Here is a 26,072-nt window from a genome sequence, read left to right on the forward strand (position 1 = left end):
CCTGTCTCTCTCTCTCTCTCTCTCTCTCTCTCTCTCTCTCTCCCTCTCCCTGTCTCTCTCTCTCTCTCTTTCTCTCTCTCTCTCCCTCCCTCCCTCCCTCTGTTCCTCCCTTCTTCCCTTCCCCCTCTCAGCTTAAACTAGTGAGACTCTAGCAATGAGAAACCTGCTTGAAGAGTAAGTTTCCAGAGGTCCAGGGTTAGGAGTCCATACCAGACTTTGCCAGCAGCCAAGTCAGATGAAGAGTGACCTGCTTGACCCAGCAAAGCATTGGGTCATAACCAAAGCAAAGCAGCTCACCCATTGGCTATGTTGAATTCAGGAGTGAGTGTAAACGCTTTATAGCAAGCACTTTGAAGTTGACCACTATACTGAAGGGCTGTGGTGGTGTAAGGAAGAGCGCACCCCTCTGATATTGGGAGGCACGCCCCTGTAACCTCTGTTCTTGTCATATATTTTCAGTAAATTTCCTTTTGTAAAAGTTAATGGACATCAATTGGTCACATAACATTGGGTCTTATCATTAATCACCAGGTCAATCAATTATATAGGGTAAATACTAACCAGTGATTGATATCAGAGAGAACACACCAGAATAGGGACTCAAACTGATAGCATTAGGACAGCAGTGGCTTCAGGGGTACTCTTGGAACCCTAAAAGGGAGGTGTAGACAGTAAGCCATACTTGGGGGACCGAAATTCTGGGCGGTCAGCAATTGGGAAGATGACCAGAGCTAATATGGAAACATATACATTGGAGGTATATGCTCAATTTTAAAAGGTTTGGAAACTAGCTCTCTAGAGAACAAAGACACAAGTCCATTTTACTTCCAGCAAAGAGATAGGCCAATTGGTGCCTTTCTGCTGAAAAAGGTGCGGAATGCAACTTAGCTCTGTGTTTGTGTGTGTATGTATGTGAAAGAGTCATCACTTTTCAACACTTCTTCCCTCTTCAGCAACACCCCCACTGGGAGTGGGGAATCTGCTTACATTTTCCAACACACAGGATTTAATGAGTAACAAAAGCATGCTCTTCCAATGAAATAATTATAACCACATTTGTCCAAAGTAAATAACATAGCCTTTAAAAAAAATGTAGAACTGGCTCCCAGGTTTTCCTTTTGAGATCAGGGGAACTTATATGAGCCCTTGGGAGATGAGCACAACCACTGGCTCTAGATTTCTAAAGAAGCCCTGCCCTTTCCTTACCTGGGTAGGAAATGGCAGAATTGGCTCAGTCAGGGTAGCGTAATGGTTGCCTAACAATGAATGTTGTTGTTCATGTTTCATTTTCAAAGAAGACCATGGACATCATAGGGCAATGTCTTGACTCTCTGGCGAATTGGATTTAAATGAGGCAGAGTTGGAAAAGTATGTCTCATTTTCTCTTCTAGAGTCATCAAAATCCAGTGGCAAGACAAAAGTCAAGAGGACTGGGGACACAGTGGATGACCTTGGCATTGTTGATGCCTAACCAAGCTTTAAGTGCTCCACAGAACTCGCTTCAGCCACTTTCTTGGCCATCGGAACAAATTGTTCTCAACTGCCCATTCTGCTGGGGAAGCTTTCACATGCTTGGGGTAGACATCCACTACCTCACCAATGGATTTAAGGCCTGTCAGTTACACTCAACCTGGTTTAGCCTGACTGCTAAGATGGTTTTACAGATGAAAAATAATTCCTTGGTGGATGAATGATCTCTTTCTATGTATATTCAATTTGGCAAGCTTTTCTTGAGTGCTTACTATGTATAGGTCACATAGGGGAGGATACAGAGGAAAAATCAAAAATAGCCTCTGCCCTTGAGGAGCTTACATGCTATTGGGGTAATACCATGTTTATACAGAAGACAAAAGGAAGGTAATTGGAGGGAGGCAAAGAGTACTATCAACTAATGATTATAAGAAAGGCACCTGTAGGAAGGAGCACCTGAGCTAATCCTGGAGGGAAAGGAAGAATTCTAATGGAGTTTAGGAGGGAATACATTCCAGTCAAGTAGTCAATCAACAAACATTTATTATATGCCAGCACTCTGCTAAATGCTAGGGGAAGGAGAGAGAGACAGACAGACAGACAGAGACAGAGGGAGGGAGGGAGGAAGAAAGGAAGGAAGGAAGGAAGGCAGGCAGGGAGGGAAGGAGGGAGGGAGGACAGATCACAGTCCCTGCCCTCAGAGAGCTCACATTCTAAAGGGAAGACAACATTTTTAAAACTTTGTACATAAGGGGTGTGTGTGTGTGTGTGTGTGTGACAGAGAGAGAGAGAGAGAGAGAGAGAGAGAGAGAGAGAGACAGAGACAGAGACAGAGAGAGAGGCTTTTAAACTGAGTCTTGAAGGAAGCCAGGGAAGCTAGGAGCAGAGATGAAGAGGGGGAGTTTTCCAGGCCAGGGGAGGTGGGGTGGGGAGTGGGGGAGAGCCAAAGACAATGCAGAGAGTTGGGTGATGGAGTGTTGTATGTGAGGGACAACATACTAGGCCAGTGTAACTGGATTGTGGTATTTGTGGAGGGGAGTAAAGCATTAAAAAATTTAAAAAAGTTAGGAAGGGGTCAGATTGTAAAGGTCGCACTTTAAATGTCAGAGGATTTGATATTTGATCCTGGAGGTAATAGGGAGACAGTGGAATTTATTGAGGAGGGATGACATGGTGAGACTTGCTCTTGAAGAAAACCTCTCGGGGAGCTTCATGGAAGATGAAATGAAGTGAGGAGAGTTATTAGCCCAATTAGAAGGCTATTGCAAAGTCCAAAATATAGATGATCATGGGACAGGTCTGTAGAAAGGCACAGAGACAGAAGAAATGCAGAGTCCTGGCAACAGCCATCACACCAATTTGGCTGGAATGCAGAATACAGAAAGGAGCATAACGTTAAGTCAGTCTGGAATCATAAGCCAGAACCTGAGTGTGAAAAGCTTTAAATTTCAAGTTGAGAAATTTGGAAATCATCCTAAAAGTAAAAAGAAGCCAGTGAAGATTCTTGAGCAGAGAAAGGATGTAGCCAACTTTGGGCTTTGAGAAGATTATGTTAGCAGCTCCGGGGAATTCCTTTACTTACTGGCTTTACATTCTCCCAAAGTATTGTCACATCTATTATCTCAATTAACCAGACCACAAATAGAAATTATTTCCCCCAACTTTTGGAAGAGGAAACTAGAACTCCGAAGGGTTACAGGACTTAGCAAGATCATACAGTAAATCAACAGCAGAGCCCAGATTAGTTGTAAACACTTTACCATAAAAATCCATAAAACTTTATAAACAATCAGTTTGTTAATAGAGTCTATGCTACAGTAAAAAAAATTGACAAAATCATGTACATGCAATATGGACAAATTTGGTACTTTTTAAAAAGAAATGTATGAAATGCTTCAGTTTAAAAAGAAATTCAAAATTATAAAAACTCAGAGCATTACTATCATGCACTTTGCAAATACCTCCTGAGCACTTAGGGCACAGCTGGCAGAGAACTCCAGGCTCTCTCTCACCAAACTCCTTATAACAAGTGTAAATAACTTTTAATATGCTTCCATGTTTGTTGTAGAACCACCTGAACATTGACAAGAATAAAGTCAAATGCTATATTTTAAAAAACCCTCAACCTTCCTCATTGAGGCTTCTTTCTTCTACTCCACGGTAGATAAGTTCATTTACCTTGACAATATACTTTCAGGGATGTCCACATAGATGATGAGGTTGACACACGAATTGCCATAGTTAGCTCAGTGTTTGGGTGGCTTCAAAAGAAAGCATGAAAGAAAAGAGATATTAGGCTACCTACCAAACTGAAGGGCTACAAAGCGATTGTGCTGACTTCATCGTTGTATGCCTGTAAAATTTAGATAGTCTACTAGCACCATGCCAAAAAATTGAACCACTTTCATTTGTATTGTTTTGGGAAGACCGAGAAGCTCACCTGGGAAGATAAGGTATAGGACATGGTGTAACGTTAATGGGGAATAAGATCTTCCTCACCCATCAATAGGCCTCATGTGGAGCCCATTAAGGGAAGCTTGCTTGCTTGTAGGAAGCTTTACACACCTTCTGCTAATTTCTAATTAGGCACTGAGTCAGGAGGGTTCTGGCTCTGAGAGTATTAGCTCAAAGAGTATATATTCTGAGAGGTGAGCTTTTGCTTTGGGGGCTTGCTTACAAGAAGGATCTTGTGATTCCCTGGTTGAGACTCTGAGTGGCCATGTGTTCAGAGCTCCCCAACTGCTCAGAGGTAAAGGCTCTCCCAATTCAGTGGTGGATATAAAGCTTTGATTCAGGCAGTAGAGCCCTGTCTGTTGGTCTTTATTCCTCTTCTCTGTATTTTTCTGTTTAATTAAAGAAGATCATTGACCCCCTTTAAGGTGCTTTTCTAGTAAAGCAGATAAAAGAACCTGCACTAGCAGCCATCCTGGGTGTACCAGTGTGGTCGTTTTTATACATGGAGGTCCTTTCTTGAGCTGAACTGCCAAACATTCAAGCTCTACTGCAGAGAGCACAACTGTAATGGTGGGGGGAGGGGGCAGAGGGCTGGGAGGGAAGACATAGCCCAAATGCCAAACTTTCATTTACCTAAAAGTCTATTATACAGAGAAATCACACAAGACAAAAACTCAAAAGGAGGTTAGAAGAAGTGGTGCCAGAACATTCTCAAGTCTCTCTAAGAACTTTGGTATCGATTGTGAGACGTGAGAGACATTGGCACAGAACCATCTAGCATGGCGTGCCTGCATCAAAGAAAGCACTGTGCTTCATGAGCAAAGCAGCATAACAGTAGCACAAAGGAAATATGAAATGCACAAATCTAGAGACATCTCCATCCCAAATGTTCAAACAGACTATTTGCTCCCAACATGTGGTGGTAGAGCCTTCCGACTCATATTGGACTGATCAGTCACAGTCAAACATACTGTACCTTGACCCCAACATCATGATGTCATTGGTCCTCTTCCAATTCAAGATGAACAACAGCTGCTTCTATTCCCCGGAGAAGGTGGAATAAGGCAGGTTGTGAGCTGCTAGCTTTAGGGTGCTTGTTTGAGATGCTTTAAAGGCATTTTTCCCCTGCCCCTTTGCTCACTTCCGTCTCCCTGCCCTCTTCTGTGCTTATCTGGACCTATTATACTGTCCATCTTTCAAAATCCACCTCCTATCTCTCTTCCTCTGAACACCCTATTGCATAATGATGTTTCCCTCCCTGAACACAGGGCCTCACCTTGTTCATCCCATAGGAGACATGTTGTAACTCTTTATTGAATGGGTGAATGGATGAATAAATGAATGAACTCCATCATCCTTTATACTTACTATTCATCTGATACTTCTCAACCTCACATCTTTCCTAGTTGTCAGTTAACTTTTTAAGCTACATGCTATTTTCCCAACTGGATTCTAAGTTCCTTGAAGGTAGGGCCTGGGTTTTACATGTCTTTCCATCCACCCAATCTCCCTCTCAGAAGAAGCTGGTCTGGTGCTGGTACATAGGAAGTACTTAGCTAATATCTGCTCAGGATGACACTGCTCCCCAGATCCTCAGCCAATGACCATGCCCTAGTGTTTTCCCAAGCTCCTAAAGCTTTGGAAATCCAGCAGAAATGCACTTTCTGGTCAGGTGCTAGTGATGATGTTTCAAGTTTGCCTTTCCCACCCCCCCATACTTACCCCCCCATACACACATACATAAATACACTCAGCCTAAGCAGCTGTTATATAAGTCTTTTTGAAAACAAATAAGAAGACAAGGTCATCAATCAGAGAGAAGTAAGACTAGTAGTAGTAGTAGTGGTAGTGGTAGTAGCAGTAGTAATAGTAGTAGTAGCAATAGCTGGCATTTATATGGCTCTTTAAGACCCATAAATGCTTTACAAATACTATCTCATTTGATCATTATAACAACCCTTAGAGGTAGGTGCTATCATTATCTCCATCTTATGGATGAGGAAACTGAGGCACAAAAAGGTCAATGATTTTGCCCAGAGTTACAGAACTAATAAGGGTCTGAATCAGGATTGGAACTCAGCACTCTATGCACTGTGTAACCTACTTGCCTAGGTCGCAGTGGAAGGAACATTAGACTGGGAGTCAGGAGACCTGATTTTTAGTCCCAGATTACTAGTTTGGCACCCATAGACTATGAACAAGTCACTTTCTTTTCTAGGCCTTGGGTTCCTCATAAGAACAATGAGGTAATTGCTCTAGATCAGCTGTTGCTGAGTCTTTTCAATAATGAGGACCCTTCTGTGATGTCAGGAAATTCCTTGGACATCAGCCACCCCTGTGATGATAGTTTTACCATCGGCATCTGTTCTCCGAGAATGCATGATGACAGAACGCTATTATGAATTCAGTGAGGCTTTTAATGAGTTTGAATTTTGTCAATAGTAATAACTAGCACAAGAGATTTTTCCTTTTTTTTAATTGGGAAGGGATTTAGGGGGAAGATAATAGCCAGCAGAGAGTGGGGGAGGGAGAGAGGGAAGAAGGAAGGAAGGAAGGAAGAAAGGAAGGAAGGAAGGGTGGAAGGGAAGGAGGGAGAGAGGAAAGATGGTCACAGAAGCATTTTTAAAACACTCAGAAGAGAAGAGAAAGAAATTCAAAAGGAAACAGAGAAGCATGGCAACTTTGAAAGTGATATTGAATTTATTCTCTATTTTTCTTTAAAACAGGCTTTATGTCATGGAGATTTGTGGTTTTCCACATAAACCTTTGTTACTTGCTGTTTGAGATATAGATATGGTCTTTTTTGGTCCTTATTAAGTTCAGAATTTTAAAAAATAAAATTAGAGAATAATAGCGATAACTAACATTTTTCTAGTACTCTAAGGCAGCTGGGTGTCACAGTAGATAGGGCACCAGGCTTAGAGTTGGAAAGACCTGTGTTCAAATCCAACCTCAGACACTTACTAGCTGTGTAACCCTGACTAACTCACTTAACCCTCTTTGCCTCAATTTCCTCATTATAAAAGGAGCTGGAGAAGGAAATGGCAAACCACTCCAATGTGTTTGCCAAGAAAACTCCAAAATGGGGTGGTGAAGAGTCGGATACAACCGAACACTTAGGACAGTATACTACTTTACATACACCAGCTCACTTCATCCTCATAACATCCCTGTGAGGTAAGTGCTACAGATATTCTTATTCCTATTTTACAGATGAAGAAACTGAGGTTAATAGAGGTTAAATAGCTTGCCCAAGATCCCACACAGCTAAGTGTCTGAAGCGGGATTCTAACCCAAACTTGTCTTCCTGACATTCCTCAATTTTGTGATTCTGGTTTATCTTAAGATTGGTATACCTTACTTGGCAAAGCTTCTCCATCTTATTTGTCTTGGAAGGGATGGTCTCCAGGCTTCTCTACCCAGGGAAAACACAATTGAAATGAAGGATGGTCTTTTTTTCCACCAAAAAATGAAAAGAAATAAAAATATTCAAGGTTGTGTAAAAACAGAAATGAGAGCAGCAGAAAATTTTCAATTTCCCTGGAAGGACTTGAAATCTATCACGTAAATACTCAAGAGTGTCAAGCCTTGCCAGCAGGCTCTCCAGTGTCTTCAGTACATCTCATACCATCAGAAGCCATAATTTCTCCACTACCATAAAGGCCCTTGCTCACTCCCCATCCTTTGACCAGGTTGAAATTAGCTGTTAAAATGCAGTTCTCATCTACTTTGTGGCTCATCAACTTTGTGTTTTATGCAAATGAATTATAAGAAGGTGCAGTAGAGTAACTTTCCTTAAAATTATATTTTTGGGGCAGCTAGGTGGTGCAGTGAGTAGAGCACTAGCCCTGGAGTCAGGAGGACCTGAGTTCAAATCCAGCCTCAGATATTTGACACACTTACTAGCTGTGTGACCTTGGGCAAGTCACTTAACCCCAATTGCCCTGCCTTTCCCCCTCCAAAAAAAAACTACACAATAAAATTACATTTTATCATAAACTTTAAAATCATCAACAAACATTACATTTCAATACAGAAAATGGAATAGAAAAGAGGATTGTATATGAAACTGTGAACTTATACACAATTTGTTAGATTTTTTAAAGGTACATTGAATATAACACAGTAGTAACAAAACTACCTTGCTTATCTGTGTCCCCTTCTTAATTTTAGTGGGATAACTTCCCAAGGACATATAGCATTAACATGTCAGAGAGAGGATAGTAGAAGGGCAGAGCTAGAAGATGACGCTATTTTTGTTAGCGTCCCAGCTGTGTGGCTGGAACTGGCATGGGAAGAAAGCCCCTCTATCAGTAGGGCTCCCAACAGAGGCATACCAATAGGAGAAATGTCCTTGTACTCAAGAGTACATTGCTGTGATCAGCAATCTTCAATGGCTTCAGCTGACATGAACAAGGGTATGCACATAGAGTAGGGTGGATGATGCCATAGGCTCTGTGCCTCACTTTCCCAACTGTTGTTGTTTGTCCTTTGCATTGGAACAGGGCCAATGATATCACAATGTTGGGGTCATGGTACAGCATGTTCCACTATGGCTGATCAGTCCAATATGAATCGGAAGGCTCTACCACATGCCGGGAGCAAATAGTCCATTTGAACATATTTGAAGGAGATGTAACTAAATTTGCACATCTCACATGTCCTTTGTGCTACTGTGATTTTGCTTTGCTCATAGAGCACAGCTCCTTCTTTGAAGTGGGCATGCCATGCTGGGTGGTCCTGTGCCAGCCTCTCCCATGTTTCACATCTGTCACATCATCAACAAAAATTACATTTCAATACAGAAAAGGGAATAGAAAAGAGGATTGTATGAGAAATTGTGAACTTATACACAATTTGTCAATACTGAAGTTCTCAGAGAGCGCTTGAGAGTGTCCTTGTACCACTTCTTCTGACCTTTGTGTGAGTGCTTGTCATGTGATTTCTCTGTCTTTTAGGTAAATGTAAGTTTGACATTCAGGCTATGTGATTTCCCCATGCCACCCCACCCCTGTTGTAGTAGTGCACCCCACTGCAGTTGAATTTAAATGCTTGGTAGTTCAGCTTGAGAAAGGACTTCAACGTTCTGTACCTTATCTTGCCTGGTAATCTTCAGAATCTTCCTAAGATAATTCAAATGAAAGTGGTTCAATTTTCTGGCATGGTGCTGGCAGACTGTCCAGATTTCACAGTCATACAACAATGAAGTCAACACAATGGCTCTATAGACCTTCAGTTTGGTAGGCAGCTTAATACTCTTCTCTCCCACACTTTCTTTTAGAACCTCCCAAATGCTGAGCTAGCTCTGGCAATGCAAGTGTCGACCTCATTATCTATGTGGACACCCGTGGAAGGTATACTGCCAAGTAAGTGAATTTATCCACAGAAATCAATTGAAGAAGAGGTATTGAATGCCATTAGACTCCTCTCCTGTGTGACTTCCCCAGACCACACTAGAACTAGAGGGTCAAGTTCCTAAAGAAAGGCTATGGCTCCCCTCAGAGGTCTAGGAGTATCCCTAAGGGGTAAGAGGTGACGTTCTCTAGCACTATAGCTCATTAGCCCCTATGCGGTGTATTTCTCCAATACTGATGGACCTGTTACCACATCCTCAATATCACCAAACCAGGAATTGGCACTCTTGCATCAACTGTCCAGTTGATGACTCCTTGATATCTCTGACATCAATTAACTCAATATCATTAACCAATTAAATCAATATCATTAATATCAATCAACTTTTACAAAGGGATATTTACTGCAAATACAAAGCAAGAACTGAAATACAAAAATATCCCCTCTAAACCAGGGCATACTATCCACTTTATACCTTGGTCTCTGGGGAGAATTGACTCAACCTTAGAATAGTTAATAGAAACATAGGTACACTTTGCTGGGGGCGGAGGGGAGTGGGGTGCATAACTGATAGAGAAGTCACTCTCTTACTTTCAGGACACACAGTGTCTTGCCTCCTGGGTCAATTCACTACTGATCTGTATCATACAAGTTACTCCTCGGGCCCAGCTGCTAGCAAACTCTGCTGTGGACGCTTGTCACAAGACCCCTGGTAATGCTCCAAATCTTTCATAGCTCACGAGGTCATTCCATTTCTAACATTCATCCACCTAGGATCAGAGAAGAAGAAACACAATAGAGAAATAATAATAAAAAAGGCACCATGTGCTCAAGACCACATGGCAGCCCAGGTAGGGAGACAAGACAGTAGCCGCATCTATTACCTCTCTCTCAACTCAGGCCTCAGGATTGTTGCCCCATTGTTCAGGCCTTTTGTATACACACTTGAGCTTGTCTTGGCAGCCAATCCAAAGGCTTTTCCTCACCATGAAGCAAATGAACAGCAAACAATCACAGAATACTAACACATTCAATGAATTAAGGGAAAGGGCCCCTTCCTTTACACATCCCTGGAAGGTGGCTCACCAAGGCTCCATGTGGACATGCAGTAAATGGATTACACTGCATTTGCTTCAAGGACTAGACTCCCATTGGCAGGTCTTCCATTATATTTGTATGTGTTAAAGCTGAATCTGCACTACACATTACTATCTAGCCAAACCCAGAAACAGTTAGTAAAGTTCTAAACGAACCATGACTGATGCTGGGACTCTGGTGGGATCACTTGGCTAGCTTGGTGCACAAGATGATTACAGTAATATAGCCGAATGACTGTACAGCTAAGATGCCCATGTAGGACCTTCTGTCTCAAGGAGCTCTTACTTGACATTACCTAGGATTTTGTCTTCAGCTGATCCTTTATGTAAAGTTGTTGAGAACCTACAACACAAGGAAGGTACAAGAAAGATGATGTCATGTGGTTGCATTTTTAGGCAATCTGGAGGAAGGGATTTTTGTATATCTACAAACAGTCCAAAAAAAAGGTCAAGGCATGATCTGGAGGAAGGGGTTTTTGTATTTCTATAAATAGTCAAAAAAGTCAAGGTGTAAACTAGACAGGGCATGAAGATGGTGGACATTGATGAGGACTTGCTGCAGATAAACTGGTCTCTTTTAGAGGGTGTTGGCTCTGAGGCCCCCTTTATCTCCACTACCAAAGAAGAACACTTGGGAAAGAAGACTCTCTTATATTCATCCCCTACCCTGAACAAGTTCCCTGGGCAGAACAAAACCTAGTGGAACAGTAGCAGCCAGTTTGCCCTAAGCACAAACAATGCTGTCTTAATACTTCCACAATTCCCAAAGTCACTCTCTCAGGGACCCTACATGAGAACAGAAGGAGCAGAAATACCTCCTCTTACAAGGACTCTCAGCCTTTCCACCATTCACACTCATTTTGCACCTCCTCCAAAGGCAGAAAATACTTGTGTAGGAATGAGTCCATGTGGACTAAAATTTTACATCAATTTCAAGAAATTGTGTACTTTTCTTGCTGACACTTGTGTGTGTGAATGTGTGTGTATGTGATCGTGTGTGCATGCATGTATGAACATTTGCGGGAGCCCAAGCAAGAGTCTTTAGCATTCTGCATTTGCTGATCAGGGAATGACTGCCAAATGAATGGTTTATACTGGAAAAGGCCTGGAGTATCTCACTATTTATATAACTATTCAGCAATGTGGCCTTTTAATTTAGTCCTCATTCCAAATACATGACGTGTCCTTTTGACACCCTGAAAGAAATGCTTCTCAGATGGCAAACAGGGTACAGCAACTCTGCACTGCAAAAGAAAAACATATAACCCTGAAAATGAAAAGCAATTTAGGCCCTCGTAGGAAATGCCTAAGCTTCAGGGGATGACGGTAAGTTTTAGCTACTTCACGTGAGCATTTATGAAGTGTTTCAGTCACTAAAATAACTCAATCTCATAGTATCCAAGTTCACTCTGGGGCAGGAGCAGGTCCTCCAAAAATGCATAAGGAGAAAGAAGTAGGGTTTGAAGCATGGATAAGAGCTGAATCTAGACATAACCCTGCCAGTTGTACCAGAGGCCATTCACAGAGTTCTAAGGTTGCCTCATCCCAGTAAGAGATACATGCTGGATCACCATGTGATGGGTAAACAGCACTGTGATGGAACCTGAGAAGTAGCCAGTCCTGGCTTTGCCACTTACTATCTATATGGCCTTGGGTAAGTCAGTTCTTTTCTCTGGGCCTCATTTTCCTCATCTCTAAAATAATGAGATTGGACTAGACAAGGTGAAAGGTCCCTTCCAGCTTGAAATCTGTGATCCTATACCCCTAGGGTCTCTCCACTATACCACCCCACCTCTCTTAATGTGTCATCTCCTAATGATACAGTTTCACTCTCTTGGCAATAAACTCAGACTTTTCTCTGTAACTCAATGCTTTCTTAGGCCTCTTCTAAAGACTAAAAAAAGTCCTCTGGCTACAGAGTTCACATAGCTGAATTGTTACATCAGGTGCAAGAAACCATATTCGCCTTCCTTCTTGGTGCGTGTAGTGAGAAGGTGGTACATATGCCTGTTACAACAGGTCACCCTACATTTTCCCAGGTGGTCCTGAAATATGATTGCCAGCTGACCAGTATTTGACTATCATTGTCAATATTTCATCATAGAAGTCAGTTGCTTCTAATTCATGTGACATATTATGACTTTTTAAAAAAGTATTAGGGCAATATTAGCCTGAAACCATCTCTGTCCTGTCAGTGAATTTATCTAAAGGTCTGTGAAATTTCTCTCTGGTTCACAATCTCTCCTGTATTTCCATCTCTACTTCTGTTTCTTTCCCCTAAAAATTATTATTAATCTTCAGTATGACCTCCAATTAATGTACCCCTACCTGTTCTCTCAGTCCAACATTTCTTTTCTATCTTGACTTTACTCCCATTGAGGTTTTGACCATGTGGTCAAACTATAAACTATTCTGTACCATTAAATCCTTGCCTCTTTGTTCTACCAGAAGGTTCATGACACACCAACCCCCACCATACAGATTTTCTATTCTCCTTTGCTGAATAATGCTGGAGGAGTCACACATCCATGCTGAGCCATAACTAGGGCAGGAGAACTGGGGTTTTGGCCCAGACTGCCAAAATGTAGAGGGTGCATAATTTCAAAATACCATGTAATTTCCAAAATTGTCATGTTTTAACAGAATTTTTACTCCTTTAGCAGCATAGAAATCAGAAAGAATAATCAGCTAAATTGTAAAGGTAGCAGGTGACTTGCTGTCCTCACCATACTCACATGCCTGGTTAGGTCTTCCGGATTTCTATGCCAACCTGCCCGTCCTTGAGCTGTGAATTCCCCAGATTGGACTCCAGGGCATTTATATTTCCCCTATGAGACAGTGTCTCTGAGTCTCTTCTTTTATGGTTGATTTGAAGGAACATTTATTGCCACTTGCCCCAGGCACCAAAATTACTATTTATGGTTTTGCACATGTTGACTGAATCTACAACAAACATGTTATCTAATCTCAACTAGGCCATCACTTCTACATAGCAATGCTTTCATTCTCCTCTGATTGACAGCAGCTGTTCCAAACTTTTGCCTTAAGCCTCCTATATCACTCCCTCCCTGCCTCTCTCTCATTAGAGGACCTCACTTCATACTTTACTGAGAAAATCAGGACCATCTGTTTTGCGTTCCTTCTCCCCTTTTCAAAATCCCTCTTTATCATCCTTCATTCTCTCCTCTTTTACTCCAGTCTCCAACAAAGAAGTGGGCTTTCTCCTTTCCCAGGCTAACCTTTCTACTGATGTCCTTGACCCCATCCTATGCTGTCCAGTCTTCTCTGAGAGCTTCTCCTACCATTACCTCCTCCCGTCTTCAGTTTCCCTGATTCACTGGTTCATTCCTTACAATCAAGTCTCAGAGTCCGAAGTTGAAATCCAGCCCGAGACACTTACTAACTGTGTGACCCTGGGCAAGACATTTAACCTCTCAGTTACTCAGTTTCCTCTGCTATAAAATAAGGATAATAATTGCACCTACCTTGCAGAGTTATTGTGAGGGTTAAATGAGATAATATTTGTAAAGTATTCTCCAAACCTTAAAGCACTACAGAAATGCCCTTCAAACATACCTGGATCTCCATCCACCATCTTGGAATCAGGAAGATTTGAGTTTTAATACTGCCTCTGACACTTACCAGATATGTGGTCCAGGGCTGGTCATTTTATCCTTTCAGCCTCAAGCCTCTCATCTGTGAAATGGGGAGAATAATGGTACCTACTTCACAAAGATGACGTATGTGATGATGATGATGATTTTAAAAACTTTTGCTTGACCCTGCCAGGACATTTTGGCATGCAGCAAAGGGTTACCCAGTATTCAGGAACAAGTGAAACTGTTCCCCTTCATATTTTCATAAGAGAATGACATTTCTAGAGAGAAAGCCAAAAGGATGATTTCTATTTGAAGGCTAGATCCATGATCTTGCCCAAAATGTTATAAAACTCTCTCCTCTGAGATGATGAATGACTATGAATCTTGAAGCCAAACATTTTCAAAGCTATTCCATGTTACTCAGGAGTTCCATTTTTACTTGTCTTTCCTTTTGTTTTCTTTTTCTCCACCTCCCTTTACTTGTAATGTAATGTACCGTATTACAAACCCAGCAGTTAAAAGACTATTTGGAACTTTAAGTTGTTCTGTAAATATTAATCCCACTAATGCCTAAATTAAAACTGACACTTCACCCACTTAATAATGGAGAAAGGCCAGTTCCTACCAATTTATTTCAGTCTGCCTCATTTTCCAGGTAGGGAAACAGTTCAGATGACTTCCTTGCTACCAATGAGTCTTCAAAATACCTACTTAATTGTCTTCCTTGAATAGTTCACTGTATTATAGACTAACTTCTCTACTCTCTGTCAGGAATTCATACTAAAGTGAAAGTAACTGATTATCCCGCTACTGCTTTGAAGGTGGGAGGCAGTGTTCCAGCTTGGTAGAAGGCAATGGAATGCATTTCTAATGATAGAACAATAGATAATATTGGAAATATCCTCAGGGGCCTTCAAGTTGTACCAACCGGGCACTGTTTGCTGACTTCTAAAGCCTAGCCTGCCCTCCTGACCAGAGCCTTTGGAGAAGGAGGCATTTTTATGAGAAGGTTTTATTCCCATGTGAATTTCTGTAAGTGCTGGAGTCAGATAACAAGCTGCTGAAGCAAAAGAAAAAAAAACCGTTTGTGTGAAGACAGGAAACTGTTCAAGAACAGTTCATCCTTGTGAAAATATCTTCCCTCCAATGCTGCCCAGTTTGGTCCCTGCTAGATTATCTACTCCCAAAATGTGCCAATTCCTTCATTAAGAAGCGGCTTTACTCCCACCTCAGACATGACGGAAGACAATTGAACGATCCAAGTTTTGTTACACATTTGAATCTTTTTTCTTCTCCAACCTGTTCTTTTCCTCCAGAATCATTTCCCTTATCTTTCTAGAGCTCAGGGGTCACTGCTGCTGGGGATCTGAGACTCCATGGTGTCCTGTAACTGAATGCTTCATTCTTTGAGTGTTAATTGTCCTGTCTGCACACTATCTGAATCTTGCATGTCGCTTCTCTTCTCCCGCTCAAGGTGGTGTGGTTTAGCAAAAAGAGCATTGTATATGGAGTCAGATGATGGCAGGGGGAGGATTCTGGCTCTCCATCTTACCAGCTGTGTGATCTTGAGATTCTTAGTCTAGATTGGTTTTCATCTCTCTTGATGGAGATAGTTTCAATATTGGGAATTCTCAACACTGACAAAATCATCTCTACCCTTCTGGTAGAGAAAATAAATACTGTAGGAAGTCAGGAGGCAGGAGTGATCAGAGAGGAAGGATGACTTCCTAGCAGTATGACATTGATGGATGGATAACATTTGAATAAGATAATAGGTGGGAAGGAAACTTTCTTGAAGGGCCTTCACTTCCTTCTGCCTCAGTTTTCTCATTTGTAAAATGAAAAGATTGGAGTTGGTGAGATCTCAAGCCCCTTAAGCTTCTAAACTCTAACTCTAACAATTGTTTTCTGATGATTTTACTTATTGCGTATCTTTCTACAAAAGTGAACAAGAACAGAGATAAACCAGTCGATCGAGTTTTTATGACCAGTCTTGTGGGCAGGAGGGTAAAATCTGATATTTGAAGAGACTGGCTAAAAGTGAAAGCATGGTATTATTTAGAGAATTTGCTTATCCCAATCCCTCAGGAACCTAAGCTAATTTTCTCTCCCTTCTTTCTTTCCTAACTTCTTTCCTTCTTTCCTTCTCTCCTCCCTCCCTTCCTTCCTTCTTTCCCTTTCCTTCACTTCCTACCCTTTTACTTGCTTACTTCCTTCCACCTTCCTTCTTTCATTCTGTGTTGGTAACCAAAAATGGGCTCCTTAGCACTTAGTCAACAAGTGCCCTTGAATAGTTTGGCTTTTTCCTCTGAACTAACTGAATGCTGTCTGTATGTTGGATTGGAGTAAGCTTGTCGGCCCCTTCACCTTGCTTCCCTTGATTAAGCAAATCGAAAGAACCTGTGCTTTCCCTGGTGTACCTTATACCCCCGCAGAAGCTGCTAGCTGGATGGTTAAAAACAGCTTCCGCTGGAGCCAGAGACAGCTACAGCTACAGCCGAAGCTGAAGCAGGAGCTGCTGGTAGCAGAGCTGACCTACGTGTGGACCGAGGAGTGCTGAGCAAGGACTTGAGGCCAGTGGGTAATCTTTTTACCGTAGAGGGGAAGCATGTATATGATTTTGCTTTATACCATCATGCTTCTCTGTGGCCTCCTGGTTACTCTTGTGAGGCGGACTTATTGGGCCTGGAGGCTTTTGATCAATATATCAAAATGGGGATGCTGGTTTGTGGGTTTGTTACTGTGGAGCTTAAATATATGCTTTGTTTCTTCTGCCTCCTACTTTGAGAATTCCTTATATCCTGCGGTTCTGAACCTTTCAGACATATATATGATCCTCTTTGAAATTATAAATTCTGCCTTCATACTACACATTCCTTTCTTCATGTCTGCCTTTCCTTCCTTCCTTTCTTCTTTGATTTCTACCTTCCTGATTTCCTTTTTTCCTTTCACCTTCTTTTCTTTATTCTTTCCTGTCTTCCTACCTTCCTGCATTCCCTCCCCTTTCCTTTCTTTCCTCCTTCCTGCCTAATTTCTTTTCTTCTTCCCTTTTTTCTTCCCTTCTTTTCCTCTTTCTCCCTTTCTTGCTAACTACTTTCTTTTCTTCCTTTTTCATTTCCTTTTTTCTTTTCTTCCCTTCCTTCCTTTCTTCCCTTCCTTCTTTTCTTCCTTCCCTCCTTTAGAGTGTAAGCTCCTCAAGGATGGGGACTGTCATTTGACTTTCTTTGCAACCCCAGCACTTAGCACAGCACCTGGCATATTGTAGATCTACTTAGAGAAATAAGGCATACATACATATGGTAGAAGGTAGAAGGTTTTGCATCAGAGGACCTGTGTTCTAGTCATCAGAACTCTTCCACTTACTAGGTGTGTATCCCTTTACCTCTCTGGGTCTTAGTCTCTTCATCAGTAAAATGAAGCGCCTGGACTAGATGACCACTCAGTTTTCATCCAGCTCAAAATCTATGATCCTATGTCTCTGAAAATGGAAAACTGCATGGTGGCTTAGTATTCAGTGTTAAAGGAGTACTATAGACCATAAACTGAGGCATTCTGAAGCAGTAGAGTTCTGGACTAGGATTCATGAAGGGATGAAAATCCCAGATACTTATGGGCAAATCACTCAACTTAGTCCCTCAGGTAGCTCCCTAGGACTTATCTGCTCAGTTGGTTCTTAGTCTAAATTGGTTTTCATCTTTCTTGATGGGGACAGTTTCAATGTTGGGAATTCTCCATACTGCCAAAATCATCCTTCTTCTGGTAGAGAAAATAAATACCATTGGAAGTCAAAGAAAGAATCATGAATGATCAGAGAGGAAGGACGGCTTCCTAGCAGTATGACGTTGATGGATGGATAGGATTTGAAAAGCCAATAGCTGGGGAGAAAACTTTTGTGGGCCTGACAGGGGAAAAGCATAAGCAAAAATAGGAATGTAACGTCTACCAACATGTATTTTAGACTCTTGGAATATATACCTAGCCTTTGGTCCTCCCTAATCCTCAAACTAGGTTATGAAGGGGCCCTAGAGCCATTGGGGTGGCACTGGAGTTTATTGAGAAAGGGAATAATATGCTCTGATCTGGGCTTTAGGGTGATCAGTTTGGCACCTTGGTGGAGGACATGGGGAAAGACCATGGAGTAAGAAGACCAACTAGGAGGCCATCACCATAGTACAGGCAAGAGGTGATAAGGGAAGGTCTGTGTGAGTGGGGAGAAAAGAATAATTGCAGGGGATATTGTGGAGGCAAAAGGACAAGGCTCGGCAACAGGACATGTGTAGTGAGAGAGAGTAGGGAGCTGAGTATAAAACCAAGTTTGTGAATATAGGTTACTTGAGGGATGATAGTGCACCTAAAGAAATGGGGACATTTGGTAGAGGAGTGGATTTGGAGTGAAAGGTAACATAATGAAACTTATGGTGCAGATTACAGCCCCAACTCATGCCCGCTCCTCCTATGTGACTCAGGCAAACTTGCCAACAATAGTATGGATGTGCTGGGGGCAGGGACAATTTTGTCTGCAAAGCTGCTGGCACGTGTGCTTGGACACAGTTAGGTTACGGTTGTGCTGAAGGACTAATGTCCAAAATGGAGAATGATATTGGAAGCTTCCAGTGTAAGAGGAGGCTGAACAGGGATAACAGGTGAAAAGGAGGTGAGGTTGTTTTGGAGATAAGCCCCATGATTGGCTATCATGGGGAGGTTGGGCTGTAACCCAACTTCCCCCCATCCAGTTGGTTACCCTCGAGGTCATGCAACAGCTCGTTTGGGGTTATGCCACCATCTACTACGGACATAGGGTTCCTACTTTGGAGACCACTGAGCTAAGGGAATAGCATGAGGGCCCTGGGTCCTTAGGGCAGAGAGAAGAGGGATTCCGGGAGGTAGAAAGGAGCATAAAAATGGTGATGAAACTGTGACAAGACTTTACCCACTGCAGAATTTTGCTGAAATCTAACCTTGCTGACTAAGTCACATAGAGAAGGAAAGGGAAGGGCATAAGCATTCATTAAGCACATATTACGTGCCAGGTGCTGTGCTAAATGCTTTACAAATATTGTCTCATTGGATGAGTTCCATATGGTGTCAGATTCAATTCCAGAAAGAAGACTTCCTGATTCCACCCTACTATCTCTAGTACCTGTATTCTAAGACTTTGCACAGGACAACAATCTTCCTACTTATATTTCTACCTTCCTTTTCTTAAAGATTCTGTTTTTTAGGAGGCAATCAGGGTTAAGTGACTTGCCCAGAGTCACATAGCTAGTAAGTGACTGAAGCCAGATTTGAACTCAGGTCGTCCTGGCTCCAGGACTGGTGCTCTATCCACTGCACTTCACTTTCATCACCTATAAAATGGGGATAATAATTACACTTACCTCTTATGATTGAGGTGAGAATCAAATGAGATATTATTGGTAAAGCATTTTGTCAACATTAAAGCATGTTATAAATGCTAAAAAAATATTGCTTTTGTTTACATGGATTATATCGATCATATTTACAATATTAGAAATTAAAATGTCTTAGTACTATTATGAAAATATTTCTAACCTCAGACTCTGGGAAAGGCTCTTGGGGATTCCATAGGTTCCTGGACCATACTTTGACAACTGCTGCATTTGGTCATGCTGCCTCAAAACTCAGTTTGAAATTTACTTCTTCAATGATTCCTTCCCTGACTACTCCAGTCTACAACAATCTCATAGATAATATTTCTAAACTGTAATATACCATCTCATTCTCTCTTGTGTTGTTTTCTAATTGCTTTGAGTCCTTATAAATACTTTGAAAGTAGGAACTACATCTTAGACTTGTCTCATAGCACTGCTTGATTCTCCATAGTGTATTGGAAAAAGAAGCTAGGTGGTGCCATGGATAGAGTGGGAAGTAGGTAGCTGGACCTGGAGTCAGGAAGACCTGAGTTCAAATCCAGTCTCAGGTACTTACTGAACTGTGTGGCTTGGGACAAGTCACTTAACTTCCACCTCATTTTTGTCATCTGTAAAATGCAAATAAATGCCCCTACATCCCAGAGTTGTTGAGAGGACAAAATGAGATAATATTTGTAAAGTGCTTCACAAAGATTAAAGCACTATATCAGAGGTTCCCGCACTTATTTGGCCTACTGCCCCCTTTAAAAAAAATAACTCACCTCCCCCCAGAAATCAATTTTCTTTAAACTTTAATAATTTAAAAAAATTATGTCATTTCAAAACATAGAACTTTTTTTAAAAAAATAGCACATCTTAAATTTAATAATTTATTGTAAATTTATGGGGGTTTTCACACATTAAAATTTTGATGATGCAATATTGCATCATGTAACTGTATAGTATCGTATTATAAACAAGTCATTACATGTACATAGTACTGCTCATGCATGCTGGACTTTCTGGCAATGCTCAACTTGCTTGCCTGCCAACACTTGCTTATTAAGACCTGTTGGTGGACTTTGGGTACTGATAATCTATAACTTACATTTTGCATGTTTATTTGGAAAATAATGTAATCACTATGACTTTAAATCTGTTACACAACAGATGAGACACGTATGAACGGTTTTTCAAAATTTTCTTCTCTTCTTTATGCTTCCACTGCCCCCTTATTTTTATTCAATGTCCCCAATTGCATCTGAGGCTAGTACCCCTCCCCATCATTCCAGTGCCCCCTGGGGGGTGGTATTGCCCACTTTGGGAACCTATGAAATATTTGTCATCATTACTATTATTAAAGAGCCCTGAATCTACTACTGTGCAACCTTGGATGTGGTATTTAACCTCTCTAGGCCATCTGTGAAGGGAGAGTTGGACTAGAAGACCTCTAAGGACCCATAAAGTTCTAAATCTGTCAGCCTATGGATGGATTGATGGCTGACAGAGGATCATGAAATGGTCTGACCTTGGGATGGAGACCTTCCCTGCGGATTTCTCTGAAGAAATCTTACTCTTCTAGAAAGATTTTGATAGAGGGCAGATTAAAAACATTGAAATAGATACAGTTCAGCCCTTACTCATTTGGCACCTTTGTAAAGGGCTGGGTGAAATGAACCTTTCTTATCTTCTCCTTAAATAGGAAATTCAGTTCCATTCCATTGAAATTCCACTTGCCTAATCTATGCACAGCACAGATAATTTAAAAAGGTTAAAAAGAAAACCAATCCCAGTTCTCTAGGGATTGTGAGTCCTCTAGAGTCCAGGATATGTAGACGTTCTCTTAATGACTTTGTCTTGGTATCTTTTCATTCTATTCTCTATTTATGTGCGTATTCTCCCACAAATTTTCCGCAGGGTATCTACCCCAAATGCTAGAATCAATCCAGCCATCAACAAACATTTAAGTGCTTGCTGTGTGACAGGAATTGTGCTAGATACTGGGGGTAAATAGACCAATATGAAACAGCCCATGCCCTCAAGCAGCTCACATTTTTGGGGGAACTTTACAGTGGCTCCCTTCCTCTAGACTGTTTAATATTCATAGGGCTTGGGCTGTTCATCTCTTATCTCTCATTTTTAATATGGGCCTTTTCTGGACACCTACTTTTCTCACTGTACACTTTCTACTTGATATGTATTAGACCACTCCTTGCATACAAAATATTTTAGCAATATGCTCCAACTCCTCTATGACCACCATACATTACCTTTTGAGCCCTCTACAATTTTGATTCTTTGTAGATTGTGGCATGTCATAATTCCCAGCTTCCATCACTAGAAGGAAATTGATATAAAAAAAAGGATGGGATTTGTGTTAGAAAGCAAACTAGATCATTGAAAGTCCTGGACAATTTCCCAAACACCCTCTATGCTATTCTTTTCCTTCTTTCCAACTCTTTGAACAGGAGAAACTATTGAATAGGAAGAACTTTGAATGAGGAACTCGTTCTCTATTTAAAGTGTGTGACCACATGTGTGCTGATTTACCAACTCAATGTAATATATTCCTGTGTCCTGCTCTGAATAATATACATTCTTCATCCACTTTGTTTTTCTCTTGTGGATTACTAGATTGCTGTCTTTTGAGGAATCACGGATCTTTTCAAGAAGTTCCTATGAGTTTCTGGAGCTTGATGAAATCAGCACAATATCATCTATAACCGATAATGTCTAGAGGACCTCACCAATTCTAAGGAATGCCTCTACTATTTAAATTTTATGTAAGGTATCCTCCATGACAGTTCCATATACCTGCTGGGAGGCAGCATGACCTAATGCAGCAGTTGTCAAAGTATGGTCCAGGGACCCATGGAATCCCCAAGACCCTTTCCCAGAGTCTGAGAGGTTAGAAATATTTTCACAATAGTACTAAGACATTTTAACTTCTAATATTATAAATGTGATAGACATAATCCATGTAAACAAAAGTGATAACTTTTTTAGCATTTATATCATGCTTTAATGTTGACAAAGTCCTTTACCAATATCTCATTTGATCCTCACTTCAACTGTAAGAGGTAGGTACAGTTATTATCCGCATTTTATAGATGAGGAAAGTGAAGCTGATAGAAGTTAAAATGACTTACTTATGGTCTCACAGGTAGTAAGTGTCTGAGGCTAATTGTTCTCCTCGCAGTTCCATCTATAAATGATTTAGGGATGGCCTGGCTTTTAGCTGGGTCTCAAGTCATCTTTCTACAGACACTTTTCCCCTTAGTGACTCTTCATTGTTTCGTGAGGGGACATTACTCATTTGTTCTCTGCATTTTGCAGTTTGTATTAAACCCCAGAATTGCCCTTAGCTGCTGGGTCTCTGCGTTTGGTAAGGAGCTCAAGTGTTTACTAGTTAAGGTGATTTCTGAGGCATTTGGGTCTCCTCATTATGGCCATTACTTCACATGGGTTATATTCTTGTAAAAATGGTGATATTCAGAATAAACATCTTTTTCCTTAGTCATTTCCTGTTTTTTTTTTCCTGAATCTATACCCTGCTTGAACGCATCAAGTTGGAACTGTTGCAACTACAAGGTACTGTCTTTTTTCTTGTCTTTATCCTTTCTTTTATGCCCCCACTTCAGTGTTGATTTTGACCTTTGCCCTAACAGGTTGGTGGTCTGGCCGAACTGAGACAGCTGCTTTAACTAGTCCATCAGTAACCAGTCATTTCCTGTCTCAAAGATACAACCAAGTTCACTTTTGTGTGTGATGTTATTGGGTATTTTCAATGTCTGGTGACTTATGAACACTTCTCGAAGAATGATTCAGGATATACAGGTGGGAGACGTCTGAGTTTTCTACAAGCTTCTAGTATCTTTCTTTTATTGATCCTGAATCATATCGTCCAACATATCTTTTTTTTTTACCATCCTATCCCTGTCTACATCTGCATTGAAGTCACCAAGTATCAATGTATATGTTGACTGAGCTTGGAGGATCTTGTCAAGTACAACAAAGAATTTCTCTACCTCTCCATCTTCTACAACAGATGTTGGCACATAAGCTGCAATTATCTTCATGGTGGTCTCTTTGCTTATGCTTATTATGAGTACTGCAAGACAAGATGGCCACATGTATCACAAAATGATGCTTTTTGTTGTTTTTCGGAGCACAATGAAACCAGCTCTGCCGATTACTTTATTTTTCTCTCCAAGGTGAACCTGTTAACCATCCTTCCACTTAGCTATAACTTCCTTATGTTTTCTGGTTTCATTTATAGTGAAAATGTCAATATTTATATGGTTCAGTTCCTCCAGTAATTTATCAACTCATTGGGGGTTGGACAAGGATCTGACATTTAAAGTAATTAATGTTTACAGATGGTCTGAAAACTGTGTGATTCTAAATACCCTTTGCCCCTTTCCCACCACTCTGCTACTATCACTGCAGAAGGAGAAAAGGGACACAGAGAATTTAACTAGTTTAAATTTTTCTTTGTTTTGTGACTTTGTATCATCAAGCAAATGTAGTGTCACATCATCAACATATTAGGGAAGAGTATCTCCGTATTTACAGACTCTCCTCTTGAGACATGAGGTACAATCTATAGCTAAAACTGTATTTGAAACTTTTACAGTTTGGTAGAATCTTCCACAGACTTAGAGATCCCAGGATTTGCTCCATTTCACAATGGGGCATGAGAGTCTAACACATAGCAAGCACTTAATAAATGTTTATTGACTGCTCAGAGGGGACATAAGAATATACAAGTAGCAACCAGAGTTCCCTCACTCATGGACCCCCAGAAAGCTATTTCAGTTACTATGAACTTTTGTGGGTCAGATTCTTATCCAAGCCATAAATCACAAGCCCCCACTAAAATGTTTACTTCTACTAGTTGGCAAAATGACACACATTTTAGAGCAAAGACTTTTAAAAATAGCATGGTAATAGCAGTACCAACAGAACACCACCTTCATCAGACAATAGGATCATGGATTAAAGTTGGAAGGAAAGTGCAACCTCATTTTACAGATGAACCAACTGAAGCAGAGAGAGGTCAAATTACTTGCCAAGTTCACACAGCTAATAAGAGTCTAAGGCAGCTTTTGAATTCAAGTCTTTCTGATTCTTAGTCTAACACTCTATCCACTACACCACTAGTTAACCTTCTGTTCAAACTTGAAATTCACTGTTCTACAAATAAACACTCACCCTAGGGATAACAACGGGTTTGCATAAGGATCACACGTTGCACATACAAATATAAAGAACATATGGCCAGAACACATGCATGGTGCAACCACACTTCCAAAGCTGCAGAGCTGCCAACGTTTTCTGGCAATATCACTGTACTGCCCTCTGATGAGCCTATTCTCTGATGGAGACTATGTGTCTATTGGTCCCTCTGGGCTTTACTTTTCTATTCCAGCTTGTCTTCAGCCATCTCCAATACCACCTAATAGTTGCATGTCATTCAAAGGGGATGTTATGGTTAGTAATCTTCTACCTAGATGAGAGTGACATAGCTCTCTCAGCTAGCTCTTTCAAGCACTTCTAGCATCCACAGTGGAGCACTGAGGTTCCTAAACTTCTGCCCAGCATATGCCTTATAAAGATTATCTTAGTAGCTATGAATAGATTTGGTTAGAGAGGTAGGAAGACTGAGGGAAGAGAGATTGGTTGAAGAAGCTTTGAAGGGCCTGAATTAGGACAGAAACAGGTGAAAAGGTAGGCTTCTCCACTCCATCCAGGTCAGTTTATTCATGATATGCTTCTAAACATGCACTGTTACTGTTCATAATCCCTCTCAACTCTTTCTCTATGGATCTAAATCCTAGCGGTGATACATGGACAATCCCATGAAACCTGTCTTTTCAACTCACCTCCATGACCTCCAACCACCTTCAACATGACCTCCAGGGGCAGCCTTTTATTTGCCCTCCCATAACTGGCATTTTCAGTCCCATTCATTCTGGCACTAACCCTCACTGCTTTCCAGGAGGGAGGAGGAGGAGGTTCTTTCACTGTTGCATGTATACAAGTCTTGTTTCTAAAACTAGGCTGAGAATCCTTGTGGATAGGAGTTGGGATTTTTTCTTTTATTTTTCATAGTGACTAGCATAGGGCTGTGAACACAGTAGAGTTGGCTGAAAATAATTTCACAGAATTGGATTGAACCAAATTGTTGCAAAGCTAGGCCTGTGGCCAAGTTTGTAATATTTGACCCTCCAGAATTTTCACCTGAGAAAGTGAGGTGTAGGTTGAGGGAAAGCTGCAGACAGTGGTAGATTCAGTGAGGTCATGCCCCCAGTCATATGGTACAGTAGCACTAACGTTTGTAAAATGTGTAATAGACACATTTCTCCAATTAAGAATACTGGCTCAAAAGGGGAAGAAAACCCAGCATTAGAATTCCTTTAGTCCCTTTCCCTATACTCAATATCCTGTCTTGTTCCATGACTCCAGATAATCACTAAGGTAGCTTCCAATTCTGAAGTTCTATGATCAAATTCCCATCTGCCAATGGAGCTGATTCTCTGTGATGTGAATTAAAGTTGCACAGAGTATTCCAATGGAATTAATTGGTTCTGATCTTTTCATAAGAGCAGAGGAAATCCAAAATCACTTGGGTAATTATGTGCCTGCTTGACATATGTGCATATGTGTTCATATGTTCACCTGTACTCAACAAATTTTTTTAAAAATTATAAATTGCCTACTAT

The sequence above is a fragment of the Trichosurus vulpecula genome, chromosome 3, assembly GCF_011100635.1.
Source record: "Trichosurus vulpecula isolate mTriVul1 chromosome 3, mTriVul1.pri, whole genome shotgun sequence".
Lineage (NCBI taxonomy): Eukaryota > Metazoa > Chordata > Mammalia > Diprotodontia > Phalangeridae > Trichosurus > Trichosurus vulpecula.